Consider the following 25,826-nt stretch of genomic DNA (forward strand, 5'->3'; position numbering starts at 1 on the left):
GCCTACTTTGTTTACTGAGGCGTAGTGTAAACAGGAAGATCAAACTCATTCAAATGTTTGATGGAATTATTTCATAATATTTCCCCTCAAGCGTCTGGGTAATATTTACAAATAATAAATAACAGATTAAATATGATACATAAAATAATGGTATGATTTTGTTAATAAACACGTTCGAACCATTAATTGAAACGGAGATTTAATCAGGACACCGGGTATTTTTTCCCAAAATCATGGCAAAAGTGTCATATCCAGTCAAGATAAATAAGATAAGTTGTCTATTTATATTGTCAGAAGGAATAATAATTATTCATCTATCTGCTACACAGTCAATATCAAAGTTCCGTCTTTTTACGTAGTGAATAATTACCGGCGTCTAATACCGTGTTCTGATGTTAGAGAGAGGTTGGTCAATTGCAAACTTGTTTAACCCCTCAAGATCATGATTTTCACTGACTGGTAATAACGTCTTTATACGAAATCTATTGAATGTGTAGTGATTGATATTTCTATCTTACATTTTGTAGATTCGTGATTTGTTTCCAAGTTGTTAGTGGCTTTGAATAGCTAACAGTATTTGCGAGTACTCTTATGTCTTCAGCCATTTATTTTTTGTTTGTTTGTATGCTTTGTGTTAATCTAACTAGCTATATAGTTCAGAGGTTTTTGTTTGGTTTGATAGTTGTTGACGGTTGTACGATGGTCTACAGTTATGAGCATCTACATTTCAAAATACATTACAAACGTAAGATCCCATTATTGAGGGCCCTCATGGGGTTTTTGATTATGTGATTACTTGGCCGTTTTTTTAATGATTATTTGATTATTAAGCCAAATATTTCATGATTATTTGATTACCTAGGACTGTATTTTTAGTTTATGATTATTTGATTACTAAAGATAAGCAAATATTTAATGATTATGTGATTATATTGGCAAAAAAATGGTGATTATGTGATTACTAGGACCCCCCCCCCCCCATGAGGGGCCTCAGTATTTATGACAAAACAATATACGAAAAACAAACAGTACTGCGTTTAGAAATGTCAAACACTTCAACATGCAGTCTTTTATCGTCATATTTTTTCGAGATTGTTGTCTACACTATGGTTCGTCAAGTATGACATCGATGTTCTGTTTTCTTGCATACGCGTTTGCATATTTGTTGTCTGCAGTAATCTCTAAATCAATAACATGGGAGAAATAACGTTTACCTATATCAATTTGCTAATCAAAATGATAAACACTGTACATGCATTTGTGATAAAACCAAGATCAAGGTTTACCCATCTTTCAGGACATGTATTAAACATTATGCGCTGACGCTTCTCTCAAATTACGAAGATATTATTATTTCAGACTATTTTTTTTTCAGAACATTTAACAATACATAAATAACAGACAATGTTTAAAAAATAACTATGAAGTGCCAATTATGATAAATCTTTTCAAATTAAGGTTATTTTTTTTCAATAGTTGACCTGATATTTGAACTAGCTGTCAGTAAATAGATATCAAAGGTACCAGGATTATAATTTAGTACGCCAGGCGCACGTTTCGTCTACATAAGACTCATCAGTGACGCTCATATCAAAATATTTATAAAGCCAAACAAGTACAAAGTTGAAGAGTATTGAGGATCCAAAATTCCAAAAAGGTTGTGCCAAATACGGCTAAGCAAATCTATGCCTGGGATAAGAAAATCCTTAGTTTTTCGGAAAATTCAAAGTTTTATAAACAGGAAATTTATAAAAAAAAAAAAAAAGACCACATTATTGATACTCATGTCAACACCGAAATGTTGACTACTGGGCTGGTGATACCATCGGTGACGAAACGCCCACCAGCAGTGGAATTGACCCAGTGATGTAAATAGTTATCAAAGGTACCAGGATTATAATTTAGTACGCCAGACGCGCGTCTCGTCTACATTAGACTCATCAGTGACGCTCATATCAAAATATTTATAAAGCCAAACAAGTGCAAAGTGGAAGGGCATTAAGGATCCAAAATTCCAAAAAGTTGTGCCAAATACGGCTAAGCAAATCTATGCCTGGAATAAGAAAATCCTTAGTTTTTCGAAAAACTCAAAGTGTTGTAAACAGGAAATTTATAAAAATGACCACATTATTGATATTTATGTCAACACCGAGTTCGAGTACTCTCAGATCAGTACTTAGTGTATTTTTGTTGTTGGAATATACAAGTACACGGCCACGTTCACTCTGTGTTTTTGTAAGATGTATTTCTATTTGTAACCATTTGGTGAGCTGAGACCTTTTCAACTCATTCTTATATTGTACGATTACCCCACTGTCCCAGGTTAGGAGAGGGCTGGGACCCCGCTAACATGTGTAATCCTGCCACAATGTGTATGTGTGTGCCTATCCCAAGTCAGTAGCCTGTACTTCAGTGGTTGTCGTTTTTTTATGTGTTACATATTTGTTTTTCGTTCATATCTTGTAAATTTACTAGGCCGTTAGCTTTCTCATTTGAATTGTTTTACATTTGTCATTTCGGGGCCTTTTATAGTTGACTATGCGGTATGGGCTTTGCTAATTGTTGAAGGCCGTATGGTACCCGATAGCTATTCATTTCTGAATCATTTGGTCTCTTGTAGAGAGTTGTCTCATTGCAATCATACCACATCTTCTTTTTTTTATATCTAATATATGTTTATGTTTTTGTGACATATGTATATGTTTTTGTGTATACTAATGGTGAGACGTTTATAAACTCTCAATCTATCTACATTGTTTAAAACGGCATCATCTGTTCATATTTTTTTTATCTATTGTACCATGATATATATATCATAGATATAAGTACCTTTCCTGGTTTTTTTTAATACTGATTGCTGTCGTTGACATCGACTTTAATTCATACATTATAAAAATAAGAAAATTCAGACAAAAGGTTCTTCGAAATTAAAACTGTAGATCCTGTATTTACAAATAGAATAAGGAGAGGTGGCATGATTTCTTATGACACAACTATCCAACAGGGTCTAGATAAAGCGGGTTTATCAACTATATAGGTCACAAAGGGGCCGTCAACCGTCGTGGACAAAACCCATAACGTATATAGTCAGATATAAAGGGCCCAGACAAAGTGTTAAACAATTTAAAACAAAAAAAAAATAACAATATTACAGGCTCCTGACTAAAGGTATAAAACCACTTATTAATATCTGCAAGTTTAAGTATTAATTGCTATTTTGTCATAAGTTCAAATAAAGTGGTAGTCATTTCATGTCAAAACTACATGTATAACTTATTTTGATTTTATATACTAAAAAAGTCAACATACATGTACCTTTAACTGCATTTTATAACGTACCGGTTTCCAGAAGTTTAATAGTACTTCTTATTCTAAAAAAACAGGGAAAATGTGCCTCCCTTTTATCATAGTATACTTTTTTTAATTCTTCATAGAAAATGTTTAACAAGCCTTAGGATTCTACAATATGAACTCAAGTCCCAAAGCTTTCAATTGATACCAAAACCACCGAAATGTTTCACCTATTGTCAAAGATACAGCTATGCGTAGGAACTATGTTGTTTAAAATACTTACAACTTTCTTGTATTTTCCCGAATAATTGGATTTATACCCAAATAAGGTGTTGGGGTTAAAAATATGTGTGAGAGCTCAATCCTCCCCCTCGTCTGGGACAATGATGTACAGTTCTCTATATTAAGCACTTGGTGTTCAGCAAAAACAAATCACGTTGACAATGACGTATCATGCTTTTATTTGTCATTTGTATTTTCTGAAAGTGCTTATAGTGTTGGGCATCAGATGGATCGTCTTTTAGCATTTAGCACGAAGAGACAATGTAATCTTATCTATCAATTTGAAAGTTCATTTAAGATTAAATTAAGCTGTCGAACTGTGATATTACTGCATACTTTAAATTTGTTCCAAAGTAGCCTAACTTAAAGAATAAAAGATATTGAAGACTCTACTTTACTAAAAAATAATGCATGTATATTATTTATTATGTTGCTCAAGTATAAGAGTCTGGGTGGGTGTTCTACATTTCTGTAAATGTTTAGTCCTGTTTTCTGTATTCTTTAAACTTTTGCCCTTTGTTATCTTTTCTGTATATTTTAGCAACTCATTATTCTATAATATTTATTTTCAAGGTCTATTTTCTCTATTCATTATGTTTTTTGCCCATTATTCTCTATTCTGTAGACCCCTATCCGTACCCACAAGTATGTCGGATGTTTTGTAGTCTTATTACGCTGCAGGTTGTGTAATTCTTTTTATGCTTTTTTTTTTATAGCATGATATAAACTACAATTTGGCAAATTATTAAAAACATCTATAGAGTACTTCACCAGTCTATCAACACTAAGGGAGCTATCATTTGAATTTTATAGAGGATGTGGTTAGGATGAACAACTTTGTCCTGAATATTTTAGCTGTATTCTTTGTCCTGTCTTTTTATTTTTTATTCTATTCGGTCTTCCATTTTTTATTTTTAGTTTATCTTGACTTTTAAAAATTAATTGTCATCTTGCCTTTTTTTGCCAAGCTACTCATCCTGCCTTTTTTTTACTCAAAACTCCTGTACTGCCTTTTGCATCCTAGCCCCCTCATAAAACACAAATGGTTGCTCCCTTAATGTTGTGAGTTAAAACCCCGATCTTTGCATGTGCATTCGTTTCTAATCTTAATGTATCAATTTTCCTGCCGAATGTCGATGGTTCTCGTTGGGTACGCCGGCTTCCTTTGCCAATAAACTGACCATTAAAAGTACTAAAAGTGGCCTTCTTAATCAATAAATTGATCATTCAATCAATTTTTGAAATCGGGGTAATTTTCATTAAAATTTGAAAGGTTATATCATGGGGAACATGTGAACTAAGTTTCAAGCTGATTGAACTCTAACTTCATTAAAAACTACTTGACCAAAAACTGTCACCTGAAGCGGAACAGTCTGTCAAACAGACGGACGAACGGAATCATGAATACACAGACCGGAAACACAACGTCTCTTGGTCGGGCATAAAAAAATCATATATCAAATATATCAAATATCTTCCTCAACCAAATAGATAAGTGGTGAGTCATTTTTTTTAATTTTCATTTGCCTGACCGGTTCAGTAATTGACAACATTAGAGTCGGTCATAGTGAAATACCGTAAAACAAAAACTTAGGGCTTTGAATGTGTCGTCAATTGGAAAAATACTTTGTTTCATTAAAGTGCGCATTGGCTGAAAATATATTTCTTTGCGACTGTTTCAATTTGGTATAGATATTAAAAAAATAATGTTTTTTTTGTTTTTATATTATTTTGCGATGAAAAAGGACTACCCATTGTCAAAGACAAATATTAGCGTTCTATATGAAGACAGATAATAATAAACGTGGTCAGAATTCAAATTATATTTTATATAACCTAATTGGAAATTATTATTGCAATACACTGCTGTGCCTTATGAATGTTTGTATTTATGTATACCACAAACGACAGTAAACTATTGTTTGTAATTAGCTTAAGGGAATTTATTTAGATACTATCTTCAACAAATGATTTTTCAAAACGTACAACAAAACATTTTGAGAACGAAATTATATTTTTAAAATGAAACTTCCGTGTGAATGACGCATACAATATTTTGGATAATATATCCTCGTGTTTCTAAAATTAACTTCATCAGTATGTGTGTACCCCTTGAAAGATCTTGAAACAAAATATTTTGGAAGAGAGTTTCGATGAAATGCAATTCAAAAGTGGGAGAAAAAATGCCACTTTCACGTGCATTAACCGCGCCGCATTTTTGCGCCTGTCTCAAGTTAGGAGCCTTTGACCTTTGTTAGTCTTGTATTATTTTTAATTTTAGTTTCTTGTGTACAATTTGGAGTTTAGTATGGCGTTCATTATCACTGAACTAGTATATTTTGTTTAGGGGCCAGCTGAAAGACGCCTCCGGGTGCGGGAATTTCTCGCTGAATTGAAGACCTGTCGGTGACCTTCTGCTGTTGTCTTCTCTATGGTCCAGTTGTTGTCTCTTTGACACATTCCCCATTTCCCTTCTCAATTACATTAAAAAATGAATAATTCTGTGTCAAAATTGTGTCGGCCAGTTTTTATTGGTAGAGGAAGCTGAATTAAGTGCCCGGAAAAAACACCGACCTTCGATAGGACAATAAACAATCCTAGTCAATTAAGTTTGGAGTCGAGTGCACCCGCACGAGGGGGCCTCAAATTCTCAACCTCAGTATTGACTGGCTAGTGATAACAGTAGTTACTTCTTAGACCACTCGGCCATCGAGGCCCCTCACATATTTCTGAAATAAGCTTCATCCAATAAATGAGTACGCTCAACCAACAAACTTTCAATTTAAAGTTAGGAGGAGAATTAGGACAAATTTACTATGTATTTGTAACACTGACAATGTCAAATTTGAAAAGATGTATAAACTTTTTGAATTCAAAGAATATGTATATAATCATGATAATTAAAAAAAAAAAGATTTTAAAACAAGTTTTATATATTTTCATAAATCATTCAGTTCTTTTAAATTGTGGACGTTTGAATGGTTTTACACTAGTGATTTTTTGGGGCCCTTTATAGCTTGCTGTTCGGTGTGAGCTAACTTGTAAGTTTCGTGTTGAAGACCGTACATTGAGCTATAATAGCTTACTTTTATAAATTGTGACTTGGATGGATAGTTGTCTCATTGGCACTCATACCACATATTTCTATATATATAGACAATAGTTGTACAAGTTAAAAACTGAATGATCGTTCCAATAATAACTTTTATTTACATTTTTTAAAGTGTACATTTTTTAAAACCTAAAATAAAATGATACCCGTCTTTAATTAAATGTTTGTCCCACATGCGACATAAACGCATATTTCTATCAATGGTACAGTGTAACTTGCCTAATCTGACACACAGGTGTCTTTTTTCTGACCAGAAAAAATGTCGGATTAAGCAGGGTGTCAGAATACTCAGGGGTTTTTTTTTCTTCAAGGATAGGCATACTTTGGGACCATGATAATGTGTCTGTTAAAGCAGGACTTTGGAATACTAAGGTGTCGGATTAGGCAGGTTACACTTTATTCTGATATCTATCAGTTTTAGTTTAAACATATTTATTGATAGTGGATTGGGAAACAAGTTTTGCAACTTATATTCATCCCTTTCAACTTTGCGGGTGCGCGTGCTGACTTGTAGCGGCATTAACCTGTTCTTTTTCAAAATCTACAAAGGTGTCTTTAACGTGCAATAGATGTGGCTTTCTCTTAACACGGGTCAGCCATGTAATGTTCCCTTTCGACGGACTATCATCGTTTCCTCAAGCTCGATATCTATCCGTTTTGACAGCTGATTTAATCTATGAGATTGAATATAAACAGTATTTGCAAATAAAGATTTGTACATATATTATGTTCACACTACGATCTAATTAAAGTTGCAACCCATAAGCCAAAGAACATACTATTTAGATAAATCTATAGGATTAATGTATAAACTTGTTTACAAGTCGTGTTCTTTAAATTGTGGTGTCGTCCTTTCCAAATCCTGAATCCCAAAACTGATTATAACTTGCAAAGACATATAACGATTTACACTTAGTTACATTTAATTTACCTAAATGTCTCTTTTATTTAACAGTTACTCAACTGGAACGACACTTTTGATCTAAACCTATAAAAAATTAAACTGGAAGTCATGTTCCTACTTTCTATTTATTTACAGATATTTGCACAGCGGTATTTATTACTCATCTCAGACTGTTTAGAGTGGTCAGTGGGTGTTATTTACATGTGCTATGTTCATGATGCTAAACTATAAAACTATTTATTGTTCGGATTCAAAACCGCTTACAGCACACTTCGCTACTTTGTGGCAGCCAGTTTCTATTGGTGGAGGTAGTCCGAGTACCCAGAGAAATACCACTTACAGTGGCGGATCCAGAACTTTTCCTAAGTGGGGGGGGGGGGGGGGCCTCTCCAGTCATGCTTCAGTGAGTCCCTGTATAATCAACCAAATTTTTCCCACGAAAGGGGGGGGGGGGCCTGGGCCACCCAGAACCCCCCCCCCCCCCCCCCCCGCTGGATCCGCCTATGACTTACTTTCGACAAGAAAATTGTCCATTCTACAATTTTACTATAGCACACCTTGCCACAAGCTCGAAAGCACAACCTTATTGTTGTCAAGCTAGTGTTTACTGTACAGAAACTACAAAGATTCGACCAACGATTGCCACATAAAAGATCATAAAAAGTGAATTACCTGAAATAGGTGAACAGGTTTAGAGCGACTGCAGATGAAATGTATGGAGGTGCCACATAGAGATATATAAATGAACAAGACTGAACGTTTAATTGTGTGACATAGATTTAGACTAAAGTACATGTTCTATGGTTTTGATTAAATCGAATACATTAGCTGAAAGAGAAGGGTCACTTTCTTAAAAGTTCAATCGAATACATTAGCTGAAAGAGAAGGGTCACTTTCTTAAAGTTCAATCGAATACATAAGCTTGAAGAGAAGGGTCACTTTCTTAAAGTTCAATCGAATACATTAGTTGAAAGAGAAGGGTCACTTTCTTAAAGTTCAATCGAATACATTAGCTGAAAGAGAAGGGTCACTTTCCTAAAGTCCAATCGAATACATTAGCTGAAAGAGAAGGATCACTTTCTTAAAGTTCAATCGAATACATTAGCTGAAAGAGAAGGGTCACTTTCTTAAAGTTCAATCGAATTCATTAGCTGAAAGAGAAGGGTCACTTTCTTAGAGTTCAATCGAATTCATAAGCTGAAAGAGAAGGGTCACTTTCTTAAAGTCCGATCGAATTCTTTAGCTGAAAGAGAAGGGTCACTTTCTTAAAGTTCAATCGAATACATTAGCTGGAAGAGAAGGGTCACTTTCTTAAAGTTCAATAGCAATATGATTGTGTAAATTGGGTAGTTTGCTTTACCAACATTTGTTTCCATGGGTACTACTCTTAGATTTGATGTCTTGCTTAAAGTTCGATAACAATTATTTCAAAAGGAAAGACTCTACACATATTTTTCAACATGTATACTAATATATAAGATCTTTATAAAATCAGAAGATTATTCAATATTAACATGATGTCTTCTACGGATAATTAACATTCCCATTCCAAATAGTGGCAGTGTCTAGTATATATATTTCGCACAGCTAAACGGTTTAACTGGTAGATGACAGGCGTCCATGTGATCATACTTGTTTCCTTTTAGGCAACAATTGGGTGTAAGCTAGGCTTGAACGTTTGTTCAATCTCAGGTGAGAATAGTTTTAGTCTACTTTAGTTTGAAGTTAAACTAAAGACTTTCTTATTTAATGTTTAAATACTGTAAATGGGTCAAATATTGCATACATGCTAAACTTGAAATGAAAATTAAAAAAAATCATTTATCTCTTTTATTATCTTAAATATTGCTGGATGGATTCTTTCAAAATTGGTGAACATGTGTATATGTGTTCCGGACCATATGAGTATTTGGACCATACGCGTATGGTAATGATCATGTGCGTATACTCATATGGTACGCCCATACGTGTATGATCCGACCGTACGCGTTTGGTCGGACCATATAAGTATAATACTCGTTTGGTTATTAACGGGCCGGACCATATGAGTATTTGGACCATATATGTATATATTTTTTTAAATTACATTATAAAAGTTTCAATAATACAAAAACTTAATCTAAAAAACAATGATGGTTACATGACAATGTATTATTTTATGTTTCAAATACAACGTAAAAATTAAATAGTGATGCCATAGTTAGTTTTAATCGCTAATTACATTCTTGCATGTAGGCTTGGGTGACATTTACTTCCACATGATATCATAGATTTTTTGCATTTGCAAGTCTTGGTTGTGCATGATCCTTTTCATTTACACCTTTTGTTTGCGAGTGAAAAGTTAGCCTTTTTGTAGCTGCTTACAGTGATACCAAGGTCTTGGGCCATTCCGATATTTCTACGGTGCTTTTAAGAAGCTCTAGATCTCAAATATCGTAACATGATTGTAATACACCATATTCACAAGACAACTTATATAAACTATGTTATTTTCTAGTGATTCTTGTGTGACAGTTCATTAAGAAATTTTTGGAATTTATTTTTTTAAGTCGACATATAGCCGTTCACTCGTAATAACAAATCGGTAATGACCATCGGTATAAAATGTGTTTATTATAGTTTTGACAAGGAAATCAAATTAACTATACATGTATGTGAAACTTTTCATTTTTTATTTAGCTAATATTTTTATTATAATATACTAATTAAGTTACCTATATGATAGGTAACGTCTTTTTAATGAACGGTCATATCATACATGTATAAATAGTTTAGAAGTATTAAAAGAACTGTAACAGGGTGTTAATTACCCCGACCATACGCGTATGGTCGGACCATATATATGAGTATATACCTATATGGTCATGACCATACGCGTATGGTCCAAATACTCATATGGTCCGAAACATATATAAAAACCTAGGCACATGTAATTGGACAATTAATGACTGTAAGAAAATTACACGTTTTACGCCGATTGTACAATATATGTTTTCTATATACAGTCATGGACATTGATAATTTTTTTTGTAAGAATTCATTCAGTTATATTTCAGCAAATAAAATAGATAAATGCATTTGTTTTCGATTTCCAGTTCAAGTTCAGCAAACCAAAGTTGCAAACTCTAAGGTTTACTTAATTCCGACAAAAGCTTTAAAAAAACAATTATTTCCGAATTCCAATCGTTCAAAAAATGTTTTATACTGGACAAGAATGAATTTTAAAGGCGCATACCTTTCAGTCAGTTTAATTGAAGTCTGGAGCTGGCATGTCAGTTAACTGCTAGTAGTCTGTTGTTATTTATGTATTATTGTCATTTTTAACCGGATTTTTGTGACAAAAATGTCGGTTATTGATTTGGGGATGTACGGCGGGCGGGCGGTCGGGCAGTCGGGCGGGCGGGCGGGCGGGCGGGCGGCAATCAAATGTTGTCCGTGCATTAACTCATGAACCGTTCAACCAATGCTTTTAAAATTTTAATATGTTATTACTGACAACTATTCGAAGGTCAAGTTCAATAATGGCGATTTTGACTTTTACCGTTCAGGAGTTATGGTTCTTGAAAGATTGAAAAATGGAATTGTCCGTGCATTTACGCATGAACTGTTCTACCAAAGCTTCCCAAATTTTAATATGTTGTTACTTATGAAAGAATGGAGGTCAAGAACAATAATGACGAATTTGACTTTTACCGTTCAGGAGTTATGGTTCTTGAAAGATTGAAAAATGAAGTTTCCAGTCGTGTCCGTGTATTTATGCATGAACTGTTCTACCAAAGCTTCCGAAATTTTAATATGCTGTTACTGATGACAAAATGGAGATCAAGTTCAATAATGACGATTTTGACTTTTACCGTTCAGGAGTTATGGTTCTTGAAAGATTGAAAATTGGTGTTTCCCGTCGTGTCCGTGCATTTTCTCATGAACCATTCAACCAAAGCTTTTGAAATTTTAATATGTTGTTACGGATGACAAAATAGAGGTCAAGTTCAATAATGACGATTTTGACTTTTACCATTCAGGAGTTATGGTTCTTGAAAGATCGTAAAATGGCGTTTCCGTTCAGGTTGTTGCATTTACTCATGAACCATTCAATCTAAGCTTTTCAAATTTTAATATGTTGATACTGATGACAAAATGGAGGTCAAATTTGATATTGACGATTTTCACTTTCACCATTCATCAGTAATGGTTCTTGTGATATTGCCAGGACACAAATAAATGTTAATAAATCCGGTTTGCTGTCGTTGTGACAGCCTCTTGTGTTTATTTTCTTTGGTTACATCTTCTGACATCAGACTCGGATTTCTCTTGAACTGAATTTTAATGTGCGTATTGTTATGCGTTTACTTTACTATATTGGTTAGAGGTATAGGGGGAGGGTTGAGATCTCACAAACATGTTTAACCCCGCCGCATTTTTGCGCCTGTCCCAAGTCAGGAGCCTCTGGCCTCTGTTAGTCTTGTATTATTTTAATTTTAGTTTCTTGTGTACAATTTGGAAATTAGTATGGCGTTCATTATCACTGGACTAGTCTATATTTGTTTAGGGGCCAGTTGAAGGACGCCTCCAGGTGCGGGAATGTCTCGCTACATTGAAGACCTGTTGGTGACCCTCTGCTGTTGTTTTTTATTTGGTCGGGTTGTTGTCTCTTTGACACATTCCCCATTTCCATTCTCAATTTTATACTTTTTTTTATACATCGTAGATTGTTTGACTTTACTAGTTACAGCTAGAACGTACCACACTAAACCGTAATCATTGTGATAATGACGTTTGACCTTTCCATTCATTTATTTGTCCTGCATCAAAGGGAAATAATCCACTCGGTAATTCGTTGTCAAGTCTTACAGGATCAGCAATATGATCGGGTTTGAAGGGGATATAAAGGTAAAGTACGGGTCGCAAGTGAAATCTGAGATCTTCCGAAATGTTGTTTATACGTTTGATTTTCTCAAGTCCTATCGAAAGGATAAGAGACATTCCAAATGATTGTTCAATTTTGCTAATTCTCTAAAAATCCCTTTCATAAGATATATCTGAAACCTTGGAAATCTCCTTGAAATTGGATTCTTATTTGAAGGTTAGAGTTGCATACTCGACGTATGATGTGTTAACAAAACAATAATATGTTTTTCTACAATGAAGTTCTGAGGTTAAACAAAACAAATGTATTAAATGCGTGGGTGGATGAAAGAAAGGTCGTCATGATTCATTTTATTGGATACTTAATTGATCCCCCTTAATTGTATATTGACATCTTCTTTCGTGTGTTTTGTGCCTCTTTTCTTGTTTGTCCTGGAACTATAATACTAAAAGTATAACATAGTTAGTAAAATAATCCCAGGTTTGTCCGTCTCATTACAAAAAAAACAAACATTCTGATGATGCAATGTATCCAGTTAAATCTACTATAACACGTCTTCCGATAGTTTCATATGTGTGCTAGCATGATATTTTTTTGACATTGATGTGTCAGATATTTTTACTCAACTAAATAATTTCTCATTTTCTTTTTTTATATAAAAGATGTAAAATGCATTTCCTTTTTAGGGATAAGATAAAATTAAGAATATGTGGCATGCTGTACGATAAGAAACTCTCCATTACAGACGGTGAACAACTACTAAGTTTATACAGGCTGCTGCCCCAAGTCAGGCACATACAGAATGTAGCGATGTCAATCAAAATAAGAAGATGTGGTATGAGTGACAATGAAATAATTAACTATCAATATAAGTCAAACTGTTTAAAGACACCATTATAGGTCAAAACACGGCCTTCAACACAGAGCCTTTAATCGTACGGATCAGCAAATTGTAAAGGGTCCTAATATGACTAGTGTAAAACAATTTAAACAGGAAAACCAACGGTCTAATCTATTTAAAAAACATTAAACGAGAATATTTATGAACACAAACAAACGACAACTACTTATCAATATCCTTACTGGAAAAACATATAGTATACCATTTCTTGTTTTTAGGCACACCATCTCTACTTCTAAAATGATACTGTACAACATAAAGGCAAATTATAAAAACAGGTAGACATTTTAAAGTACATGTATGTTGGCTTTCAATTTTTTTACGTCAATGTCAACAGGACAGTTGTAAATATCAAATCTTAGTATTTCAAACAATATTAATTTACTAGTAATAATGCATTGCCCTTTTTTCTTTATTGTTTCAAAGCTTTGCCACTATATACTGGCTAGGTGAATGCATTTTACAATATTTTGTTTTCGTATTGTTGTGAGATCATAAAGCACAAGCTAAATAAATTCAAAATAGTTTCAGTAGCTCAGTGCGTTTAAAAGTCCAGAATACAAAACTTGACTTAATACTAAGCATCCATTTGTTATTGCTGTTTCGAAATGCATTTTCAACAATGCAGAGTTATTTTGTATCGATTTGGGATCTTGAATTTAAACATACATATGTTTCACATATGTTCATATATGTCTTTTTGTTAATACTATCTGTTTTTTTTTAAATTTTTTTATGTTTTTTTTGTTTTGTAATTTTTTTGAATTATGAACTTTGACAACCCTTTAAAGAAAACTGATTATTTGAAAATAAGGACATGCGGTATGAATGCAAATGAGACGTTATCAACTATACTTCACCCTGAGCCCTTCAATAGCCATAAATGCATATTGCATGATAAAATGTGAAACCATTCGAACAAGAAAATCAAAGGCCTGCGTTATGACAATATGATACACCAACATAAAATATGAAAACACAAACCAGAGGAACCAACTGGATTCGAGCCTCATGACGCGGGTCAACACATTAAGAAATTGGATGGGAATTAAATACTTTTAATAATGCGATTCTCCTTAAACCATAGCAAGTAGTATTTATAATAGTCAAAATATGAAAATAATGTAAAAAAAAAAAAAATAGTCGCAAGTTGGTTGTGCGTTATAGAATATATGTTCCTGAGGAGATGACGATGAACATTTTGTAATTGTCGTCATCAAAATGCCGTCTTTTTTCCTCAAATGTGACCAATCAATTTAAACGTAACACGTGATTTGTACTTGTATGGGCAACACAACGGATTCCACATGTGAGACACAACCGGTTTACCCTTCGGAGCACTCATCGTTTTTGTGGGGTCCGTTTTGTTAAGTGTTTATAAAATGTAGTTTTCTATGTGGTGTTTTGTGTATTGATTTGGTTTTCTTAGATGTTTATTTTTTAAATTTGCCATAGCTTTGTCATATAAAAAAGAAGATGTGGTATGATTGCCAATGAGACAACTCTCCACGAGAGATCAAAATGACACAGACATTAACAACTATAGGTCACCGTACGGCCTTCAACAATGAGCAAATCCCATACCGCATAGTCAGCTATAAAAGGCCCCGATAAGACAATGTAAAACAATTCAAACGAGAAAACTAACGGCCTTATTTTATATAAAAATGATGTTTATGAATTTTCAGTTTGAATATTCCTCTGGTATCTTTTGTCTCTCATGTAGACCTAAACACTGAATATTTTACGTTAATGAAACTCGTTCAAATTCGTTAAGTTCCGTCAAATTACGAATCAATATTCACAACCTTGTTACAATGATAACGAACGTGACTTGGCATGTCATAAGGTACACGTGACATTGACCTAATATGGGGAATCAAAGTAAAACTATAATGACGTGACCTTGAAATCGGTCAGCTTACCCCCCAGTGGAGGACTCATTACCTAATTATCAAATGTCAAGAGCTTGTTATAACTACTTCAGTCTGGCAATTTACTAGGATTCCGTAATATAATTGCGGTCATATATACTTGACTTAAGTACAAAATAGTATTGATGGAAAAATGTGTGTTGCAGATAATAAAACAAATAGTGCAGCCCGCCATTTATAAGCGTATCACAAATTTTTCAGATTGTTTCCCGTAAGAAATATTTTAACATTATAGAGTCTAATGATATACTATACAGATTTTCATACACTTTAACATAAATTCATCAAATGTAAATGTTTATTCAGCGGTTAATATATATTCAGGTAAAGGCAATTGATATATTTACGTGTTTAACAATAACTGTGACACCGTCGAAATCTGACGTAAACAATGTTGTAACAACGTAGTAGTCTGACACTGGATCAACGTTGTAACAACGTTGTAGTCTGACACTGGATCAACGTTGTAACAACATTGAAGTCTGATGTTGTAACAACGTTGAAGTCTGACATTGGATCAACATTGTAACAACGTTGAAGTCTGACACGACATAAACGTTGTCACCAGGTTGAAGTCAGATGTTGTAACAACGTTGGAGTCTGACACGAAATAAACGTTGTAGCAAGGTTGAAGTCAGATGTTGTAACAACGTTGAAGTCTGATACTAAATAAACGTTGTAACAACGTTGAAGTCTGACACTAACTTAACGTTGTAACAAGGTTGAAGTCAGACGTTGTAACAACGTTGAAGTAAGACGTTGTAACAAGGTTGAAGTCTGATGTTGTAACAACGTTACAGTCTGACATTGATCAACATTGTAACAACATCTAAGTATGACCTTGTAACAACGTTGTAACAAGGTTGAAGTTTGACGTTGGATCAATTTACGTTGAAGTCTGACACTAAATAAACATTGTAATAAGGTTGCAGTCGGACATTGTAACAACGTTATTCTTTATGAGTGATCAATTTTCACCAAGTTTCCTATGTGTTAACGTTCACGTATATTTTTAACCCACGCACGGCTATTGCGTGCGGAATTGATGACAACAAGAATGAGTTTCTATAAAGATAATTTATTAATTGATAGATACTGGTTTTACGATTTATCATCCTTCGGCATTGACGGCGGACAACGAGAGAGCACAACACAAGGCTCATAATTCATAAAAGTTAATATTTATACTGTTTTCACAACAATTTTGATTAGTGTTTATTAGGTTGCAATGGATTTAAGTTTTGCTGAAAAAAAACCTTTACTCCAGTAGATTTTTTTTTCAAAACCTATATATCAGGGTTAGGTTAATTTTCCCCCTCTAATATTCGCCACTGAACGTCTAGGTAGACAAGGTACAGCCAATCAAACGCAAAACAATGTAAAGTTAATATTAAACACACTGGAGTTTTGCAGAATATTTGCAACGTATTCCCCGTTTTAAGATGAGTAAAATAAAATTTACAATAAAAATATTGCCTTTGTTTAATAGATTATTATCCGTTTTTCCCGCCATTTGTTAATACAGTTAATTGTCGTTTTTCCCTTATAGTACTATAACAAAAACAATAGACCAGACAGTGAAAAGAAAAATTCAATAGATATCAGTGCAATCCTATAGTGTTTGTCTTAAGACACAGATAGATGATTTCTTGATGTAATCTGTCTTTTCATCAAAGCTTAATGCCTTTACTTTTCGGATGATTAAAAGAAAGATTACGAGCAAGGAAATTGATCGAAGCTCCGTGTTGGTCTTTTCGGAATGTTAACAAAATCATTGCAGTTTTACGCATAAAAAAGACGATATTGTGTAAGCATCAAGTGGTACAGCAAACCAACAATGCAATTCAACCGTTATATATATGTACTATCATCTATGCGGGTTACCAACCGGTCTTCATTAATAAGAATGATACTAGAATATGAGGTATGAGTGCCAATGAGACATCTCTCCAACCAAGTCGCAATTTGTCAAATGTAAACCATTATGGGTAAAAGAACGGTCTTCAACACGAAGCCTTGGCTCACACCGAACTACAAATGTACTAGCTATAAAAGGCTCCCAAAATGAATAGTGTAAAACCATTCAAATGTGAAGACTATATATGTTAGCAATCTGATGCACGCTATTTAAATTCCTCTTCGCAGTAAGGCTGGTACATTTGCATTTTCTACCGAACTCTGTTTAAAATACAGATCATGTATCCAGGTTTCGCTTACGAGTATCTAACAATTCTCCGGTCTTTGTTCTGTTCTCGTCAATAAGTGCATTACATATTTGAAGGTGTTTATTATTACGACAAAACAAGAGAATCAAAAAAATTAACTAAATCAGAAAGCTGAACGGAACGCTATCAGATTACTGTTGACCCATGTCTCAGTGATTCCCTATATAATTGTTCTTACATTATGTGAGGGAAAGACACTCTGTCCCCCTTCGCTGCCCCCAAATCCGCCTCTTGATACAGATTGCAATACAAAAGTTAATTATACAAACACAGATGTACGGAAAATCTGTTTTACAGAGAGTCAGATATACGGAATAGTTGCATGTTCAACGAGACAAACAAGCTAAAATGTACGAGTACAGCGAGACAGTTTGTAATGTACGGGAACGCAAGATAGGTACAATACAATTGCATGATACACATCATAGATGCACCAAAAACTATCTGTATGGTACAGCTAGACAGATGCATGAAAATCCGGATTGTACAACGAGTAAGGTCTACGGAAATTTTGAAAGAACGAGTAATATATTCGGAAACCTTTTGTGCGAATATTGTCAGATATACGAAACAACTTCATATTCAAAGAATGCATCGAAAACCTGCATGAACAACTATACAGATATGAAGAAAGATTTTGTACTTTCCTTATACACATTGCCAGAACAGCTTCGAATGTGATTCCGTCTTTGGGAACGATTCCCAATGCGGGGTACTAGCTCTTTATTCACACACAAGTTGGCAGTTCAATACAATAACATAAACACATTGGTAAAGTCCAAATTCATTTAATAAAGTCCAAATCTAAAATATCAGTGTTACAAATAGTCTATTTTATTTTCAACCAAAAACAATATACATTTTATATGATTGCGATGGAAAATCCGAACGTAGTTCATGTGCTCTCGTTGGCATATCCAAACGGAGTCCCTGAAAATAGATTTATGTTTCTTTAAATACCAAATAAAAAGTTGTTATAACAACACAGTTTGTTGGGGTCATGTTGTAAACAAAATTTATATAATTAAGTGATTTAATTCATTAAAGAGAATTACGATAGTTGATCAATCAATCAATCAATTGAATTATGTGTGTATTTGATATGACCGAATAAAAGTTGCATAACTTGTAAGATGTTTGTATAAGCTTAGAGTTTAAAAGGTTATTGATAAATATAAATTAATAATCTAGCATGTTGAAATATAAAATTTAGTACCAATATAATGTGTGACACAGATACTACTTTTTTGCGGATACTTTATTTCTAGTTTAGCTCTTCCTAACGCATTTCAATGCGATTTAATTTCGCGATTTTTAAATTCAATTGATGTGGTTAGAAAAGGAAACATCCAAGTTTTAAATTTTCACAATGATTTTTCTTTGCGTTAATTTTCTTCTCGCAAAAGTTGCGATAATTAATTGGTATACAGATATACGGAAAACTGTTTGAACAAGGAGTCAAATGTATTTGAAAACTGCATTTTCTTTATGACAAATGTCTGGAACAAAATATATAACAGAAAACTTCTTGTTCAACGAAACACATATACCAACGATACAAGTGTACACGGAAATTGCTTGTACAGCGACAGTTGGATGGGAAAACCTCTTGTACATCGATACACATGTAACAAACACCTGCTTGTACAAACAACACATGTGTACAAGAAAACTGCTTAAAAAGCGATATTATGGGAAATCTGCTAGTACAGCGATACACATGTATTAAATACTGATTGTGCAATAACACATGTGTACAAGAAAACTGCTTCTACAGCGACAAATGTAAGGAAAAACTGCTGGTACAGCAATATAAATGTACCAAAAAAAATACTTGTACAACAGCACGTTTGTACAAGAAAACTGCCTAAACAGCGATATTAATTACGAGAAATCTTGGTCATATATTGACGTGTTTATTCTTCACTGGTGCTTACGCTCGTCATTGTCGTTTCATATTGGTGAAAAACGGAAGTCGTCATGATAATGATAAAGGTTTGATACTATAAGTCAATTCATTAATTCTGTTTATGGGTATTTTAACACAAAACACATCGTCTTTCAAAAATCTAATCGACTTAATCAGAATAAATATCTTTAAAATAGCAGACAGCTTGAGAAATGCTAAAATTTGACTTCAAATCTTAACGTTTAGGTTTTATTTTCGACACCAAATTATTAATCGTTCAAGAGTACAGAACACTTGAATGTTAGTTTAATTAATTTTGGTGGTGTTTTTATATTTTGTTCTGTGATTTGGCGTTTAATTTTGATTAATGTGAATTTAACAACCATAGGGATGATTTTCGTAGAGGATTAATGTATTTTCCAAACAGTAAAATAGCCTTTTTATTACATCAAGAAAACCTAAACATTTAAGAGAACCGCTTGAATGGTATGAATTTATTTAGTTGGTTCATTCAACAGAATTACAAGTCTACATGGATTTCAGTATAGATGTACAACTCATGTCATAATGGGTTTATTGTTTTTTTTCTAATTTAGAGTTAAATAAATAACTTTTGTACGAAATCTGTATACTTAAGAAATAATTGATACAAGCTATATTTTATTGTAGTTTTAACATGAGTAGGCATTATATTCGCGATTATTTTTGCACGAGCGATTTGTATAAGTGTAGAGCATTTGTTAGACTAATTCATGGACCTCACTTTTTTTTTTACAAGTAAACGACTGGCAAATTGGTTTTTTTTAGAGGGAGGGGTTTTGAACAGCCAACATGAACGTTGTCGTATCTAGGTCAAACATGTCAATTGCGAATTGTAACACATTGTTGACATAATAAATGTATTAGTTAATAAAAATGCATGCCTGTTTTGAAAAAAATCTTTTTTCTGCAGTAGTTTATATACAAATGTGCAAACAAATTGTATTGGATTTCGAGCATGGGTTTATTTTCTAAGCGAAAGAAGCACGTCATATTAGAATTATATGTTTCATTCTGTACCAACACCCACACTAAAACGTGGCGTCTTTTGGATGTGAAAGGTATACATGTACATGTATATGAAAAAGAAGATGTGGTATGATTGCCAATGAGACAACCGTCCGCAAGAGACTAAAATGACATAGAAATTAACAATTATAGGTCACCGTACGGCCTTCAACAATGAGCAAAGCCCATACCGCATAGTCAGCTATAAAATGCCCCGTAATGACAGACGAGAAAACCAACGACCTTATTTATATATAAAAAATGAACAAAAAACAAATATATAACACATAAACAAACGACAACCACTGAATAGACATGTATATACGGTTTCCATTCAGAATAGCAACGCAAATTTCATCGACAGGACTAAACACTGTGAAATGTTGAAGAGTTCTAAACAAGTATATTTCGTACCTACATGTACATCTATACTATTAAACGAGAAGACCTCATTTTGTGTGTCGCTTCTCTTCCTTACACAATAAACTAATTATCATGCCTCTGTGTCATATGGGTACCATGCATAGTCGCATTTGTCATCCATTCTTATGATTATTCAGTTTCGGTTATTTTAGCGGGACGGCTACAGTGCAGGCGATTTGGTGTCACGATATCTCAATAGCATGGGTTCTAATCCCGGCGAGGGAAGAACAAAAAATTTGCGAAAGCAAATTTACAGATCTAACATTGTTGGGTTGATGTTTATAGATATATTAGAGTTTACTGCTGTTCTGTTATACATAAATATTGACTTTTCGGAATCGTGTGGGTAGCGTTTTTTGCTTGTGTGTGTGTCCATTGGAAACCGCATTATTTACACATTAGATAGTCGAACATCTCCTTTTTATTCTTTATAACAACATATTGTTGACAAGCATTACATTTGGGAACTTTAAAAAAAGTTTTGCTTCCTTAAGTAAATAATAAACAAGTTATTTCTTGAATTAAAAAAAAGACGACAAACCCAAAATCAATCAGTATATAATCATCATATTTATCTCTGACTTGTGTAAATGTTTCTATGGAGATTTTGCAGCATCAGTGCAATTAGGTTAATATAAACTTAACATGTTTAACCCCGCCACATTATTTATGTATGTGCCTGTCCCAAGTCAGGAGCCTGTAATTCAGTGGTTGTCGTTTGTTTATGTGTTACATATTTGTTTTTCGTTAACTTTTTTACATAGATAAGGCCGTTAGTTTTCTCGTTTGAATTGTTTTACATTGTCTTATCGGGGCCTATTATAGCTGACTATGCGGTATGGGCTTTGCTCGTTGTTGAAGGCCGTACGGTGACCTATAGTTGTTTTAAATGTCTGTGTCATTTTGGTCTTTTGTGGATAGTTGTCTCATTGGCAATCAAACCATATCTTCTTTTTTTATATTTGACTTTTAAATGAGGTACATGTGAATTGTAATAAATGTCTTTATGTTTCTATATTTTTCACTTTTATTTTATTTTTGTCCTTCATTTTATATTTTTTGCCCATTATTCTCTTTTCCATCCATCAATTCCAATTTAACAGTTTGAAACTTGATTAAAATCTCCGCAATGCCTTTTTAAACAGGTTTAATTACAATATTTGATATAAAATCTGGAGGGACAGAAATGATCATTCTAAAATGTCATTGACTTTTCTAATAGCTTTATTTGCATAATATACGGGACGATATACGTTAATAATTAACTAAGTATTCAAATACTGTATCATTTTATTACTACAGTATCGCTTTAATATTATAATATTAATATAAAAAAAAAGATGTGGTATGATTGCCAATGAGACAACTATCCACAAAAGACCAACATGACACAGACATTAACAACTATAGGTCATCGTACGGCCTTAAACAATGAGAAAAGCCCATACCGCATAGTCAGCTATAAAAGGCCCCGATAAGACAATGTAAAATAATTCAAACGAGAAAACTAACGGCCTTATTTATGTAAAAAAATGAACGTTGAAATTACTATTTGTTGCAGTTTCTTAGTAATATTATTGTCTATCATTCCTTTTCTCTCTACTTTGTTAATAAGTGTAGAAAAGCTTTAATTTGAAACATTTGAAGTTATTGAACTACAAAAATGTATAGCGCATGTTATTAAGCGAATATAGTATTATTAAATTGTCATGTCATTATAGTAGCCTTCTAAACTGAAGGAAACTAACAGAGGATAGCTGGCATCTGGAGAATGATTATATTATTTTAATCATTGATTGTGTTTAACATTACTTGTAGCACTTTTGGGCTATTTCGTGGCAGTTAAGTTTTTATTGATATCATGGGGAAAGTCGGAGTTCACAGAGAGAACTGTCGACCTCGGTAGGAAAACTAACATCCTAGTAAATAAAGACTTGAGTCGAGTGCACCTGCCACGTGTGGGATTCCAACTCCTCACAACCTCAGTGTTGACAGGCTAGTGAAATAGCTGTTTGGCTACTTAGACCACTCGACCACTGAAGGAATCCAAAAGTAAGGTATATGTACACTTAAAACTTTGAAACGTATGGAAATTTTGTATTCAATTTCAGTCCTTGTAATATGTGAAATGACGGTTGCTGATTTTTTTTTATAATCTCATTATCCGATTTTAACTTCTAAACAAAAACAAAACAATAAAGTGCGTATAGTATTTATAACTTAGGGTCATGATGTGGTGCGACGGCATACAGAAGGAAGAAATATGGACCCAAATAAAATGAGAAAAAAAGTAAATGACGCAAACTATGTCTAGTTTAAGAGTTCGGAGATTATTGGACCTCGTATACGTATTTAATATATTAAGAAGAATAATTCCTAACGCTAATTGTGTATCGCTTACCTCTGTGTAGTACACGTAAAATTATAGTTACAAAATAAATGCAAGATAAACAACATTGTATCCTGGAAACGATCCACGGCGATTTAAACTCATTTAAATCAGTATGTTCGTGGTTTTTGTTTCGGTTTAGATACTTTTTATCACCAAAACAGTTTTTTCGAAGACACAAAGATTCTAAGAGAAAATCTCTTTCTGGACACAGAATTTTTGAAATTTCCACAGAGAAAATTCAGTTCATATTTCCGAGACATTCTGTTATCGACCACAAACCCTACACATATCCGTTTTAAATGTCTTTTATTGAATAGCAAATACAGAATAGTCTGTCTTTAAAGTTCAAAATGAAAAGAACAAATTTCAACTTTGACAACTTAATGATTTAGTAGTACTCAGAAACAAAACTGAAGAAACTCTCCTTAAAGAAACACCTGACAAATACTTATGTAAATAATTATAAAATTCTCAATCATTTTATATCGGAACATTCTGACACAAGTTTAATTGAATCTGTAATCACTTGTACAATTTTCAATATTTGTTTTCTTAGCATTGACATTCAACAATGAAAAAGATTGACAAATTTAAATTGTGAGTACGAAACGACGGTTTAATTTTCACTGCTTGATGTAATATAATCGTTAATCGTGACAGTACAGATTAGAAAATCTGGGTCTATTCGTTACTTCCAATTTTAGATTTAAGCTTCATTACAAAATTTTAACCTCGTTCTCGTTCATCAAGTACGAGTAAACGTAGTGATGGTGCATATCTTGTAACATTTATTAATTAATCAATTTGATTGGTGTAAAGTGTAGGTGCTCCGGTATCGGCAAGATTCATGTGATACATTTTGTCTGCAAATAATCAGTTCATTAAATATTTATAATTATGCTATAGATTAGATTGCACCTCTCTGGAAAAAATCTACCTTAAACGTTTTGGACTCATGTTCAGCTTCCCTGGATTTTGTAAACTCCAAGAGAGAGGCTGATTTTAAAACAAAATATAAAAACTGTAGTTGATCTTTCAAAAGGGCAGCCTCATGGGCACCTACTTATAATTAAACTTATGGGTTTTTCACTGGCACGTATTGTTGGTAATCAAGCAATAGGGTATTTTGTGTTTTTTTTTTTTTTTCGTTAACACTTTCGACAATCTTATATATAATAAGTTATCAAATCTGAAGAATGTACTCAAAGGCATAACAAAGAAAATTAAGACATGATATGAACCGGACAAAACGGCTCGATGTTGGTTGTACACCAAAAATAATCCAAAGTTAACTAAAATAATTAACTCACCAATCAAATACAAGGAGTTTGATCCCCGGTCAGAATTTTAAAAGTTCGGAATTTGTTCAACCCACATTTTTTTCTTTAAATGTCCTGTACCAGGTCAGGAGTATGGCAATTGTTATCAAAATGTTGTTGCTATGCAGGCGCGGATCCAGAGGGTTGGAACCCCCCTTTTTTTTTGGACGATCAATGCATTTGAATGGGGACATGTAATTGGAACCCCCCTTTGTCCTGGGTTAGGAACCCCCTTTTTTAAAATGGCTGGATCCGCCCCAGCTATGTATATTGCATTGACGTTTGTTTTTGTTGCACATCTGTGTTTCTCTTGTTCTGTTGTTTCTTGTTATAGTTGATGTGTTTCCCTCAGTTATTATTTGTAATCCGGATTTGTTTAGGGGTCAGACCACCAATTACTCCCTCCAATTTAGAACGTATGTAAAAGTAGCCCCTACTCTGACACAAAATAGTGCTTTTGATATCCTTGTTTACTTAAACTAACCAACAAATTTGCAGAAATGAAACTTTTGGTGAAAGAGAAATATATCTAGATCATTTTGAGCCAAAATGTACTTGTCTATGAGTTTGCATTAAAAATTGAGGATTAATGCGCTCCATAGTTTACTAATTTTAGATTTCCAGAAAACCAGGTTTTTGTTTTGGAGTACCTCTGTTTGAAGGTCAGTTATTTTGTTAGAAGGCTTTAAAGGTATGTTGAAAATTGGCATGTAGAAAGCTGATACATGTACAATTGAGGAAATACCTGGTTTCTATGAAGTTAAACTTAAGGTAAAATATTTAGAAAGCTGTGAAAATTGCAAAATTTGGTTGAACAGATAGGGATTTTTAATTGGTGGTGTGACACCTTTATCTCAATCGATTTATGACGTTTGGACAGCAGTATACTACTTTTACCTTTGTTTACAGAATGCTGAACGTTATTTTTTTCTTCGAAATTTAAAAATTTACCCCCACTTTAAAACAAACCAATTGCTAATATTAAAATCTAATACTTACAATAACATTCAAACGGTATTTGAATAAAAATTGAAACTTTAGTATTTTATTGCAACTGTTTTAGAATTCAATGAAAATTTCATTATCTGAAATCATATCGAATTCACACCAGGCGAGTGTTTATTATCCGGAAAAGAGAAATGATTTTCTAAGTGTCATCAAGGTCAGCAGAGAAACTCCTATATGTTTACTTTTCAAACTAAGGAATAAAACTACAATCA

General features: G+C 33.4%; 1 protein-coding gene across 1 annotated transcript in view; it reads left to right on the forward strand.

Annotated features, from left to right (window-relative positions):
* Nucleotides 1-22,927: 22,927 nt before the first annotated feature.
* LOC139502492 (uncharacterized) overlaps nt 22,928-25,826 on the forward strand; it is a 68,067-nt gene continuing 65,168 nt past the window's right edge. Inside the window, exon 1 of the mRNA XM_071291977.1 lies at nt 22,928-22,947. The gene's annotated coding sequence lies outside the window, so the exon portion shown is untranslated. The remainder of the gene's footprint in view (nt 22,948-25,826) is intronic.

This window comes from Mytilus edulis, chromosome 14 (genome assembly GCF_963676685.1).
Source record: "Mytilus edulis chromosome 14, xbMytEdul2.2, whole genome shotgun sequence".
Taxonomy (NCBI): domain Eukaryota; kingdom Metazoa; phylum Mollusca; class Bivalvia; order Mytilida; family Mytilidae; genus Mytilus; species Mytilus edulis.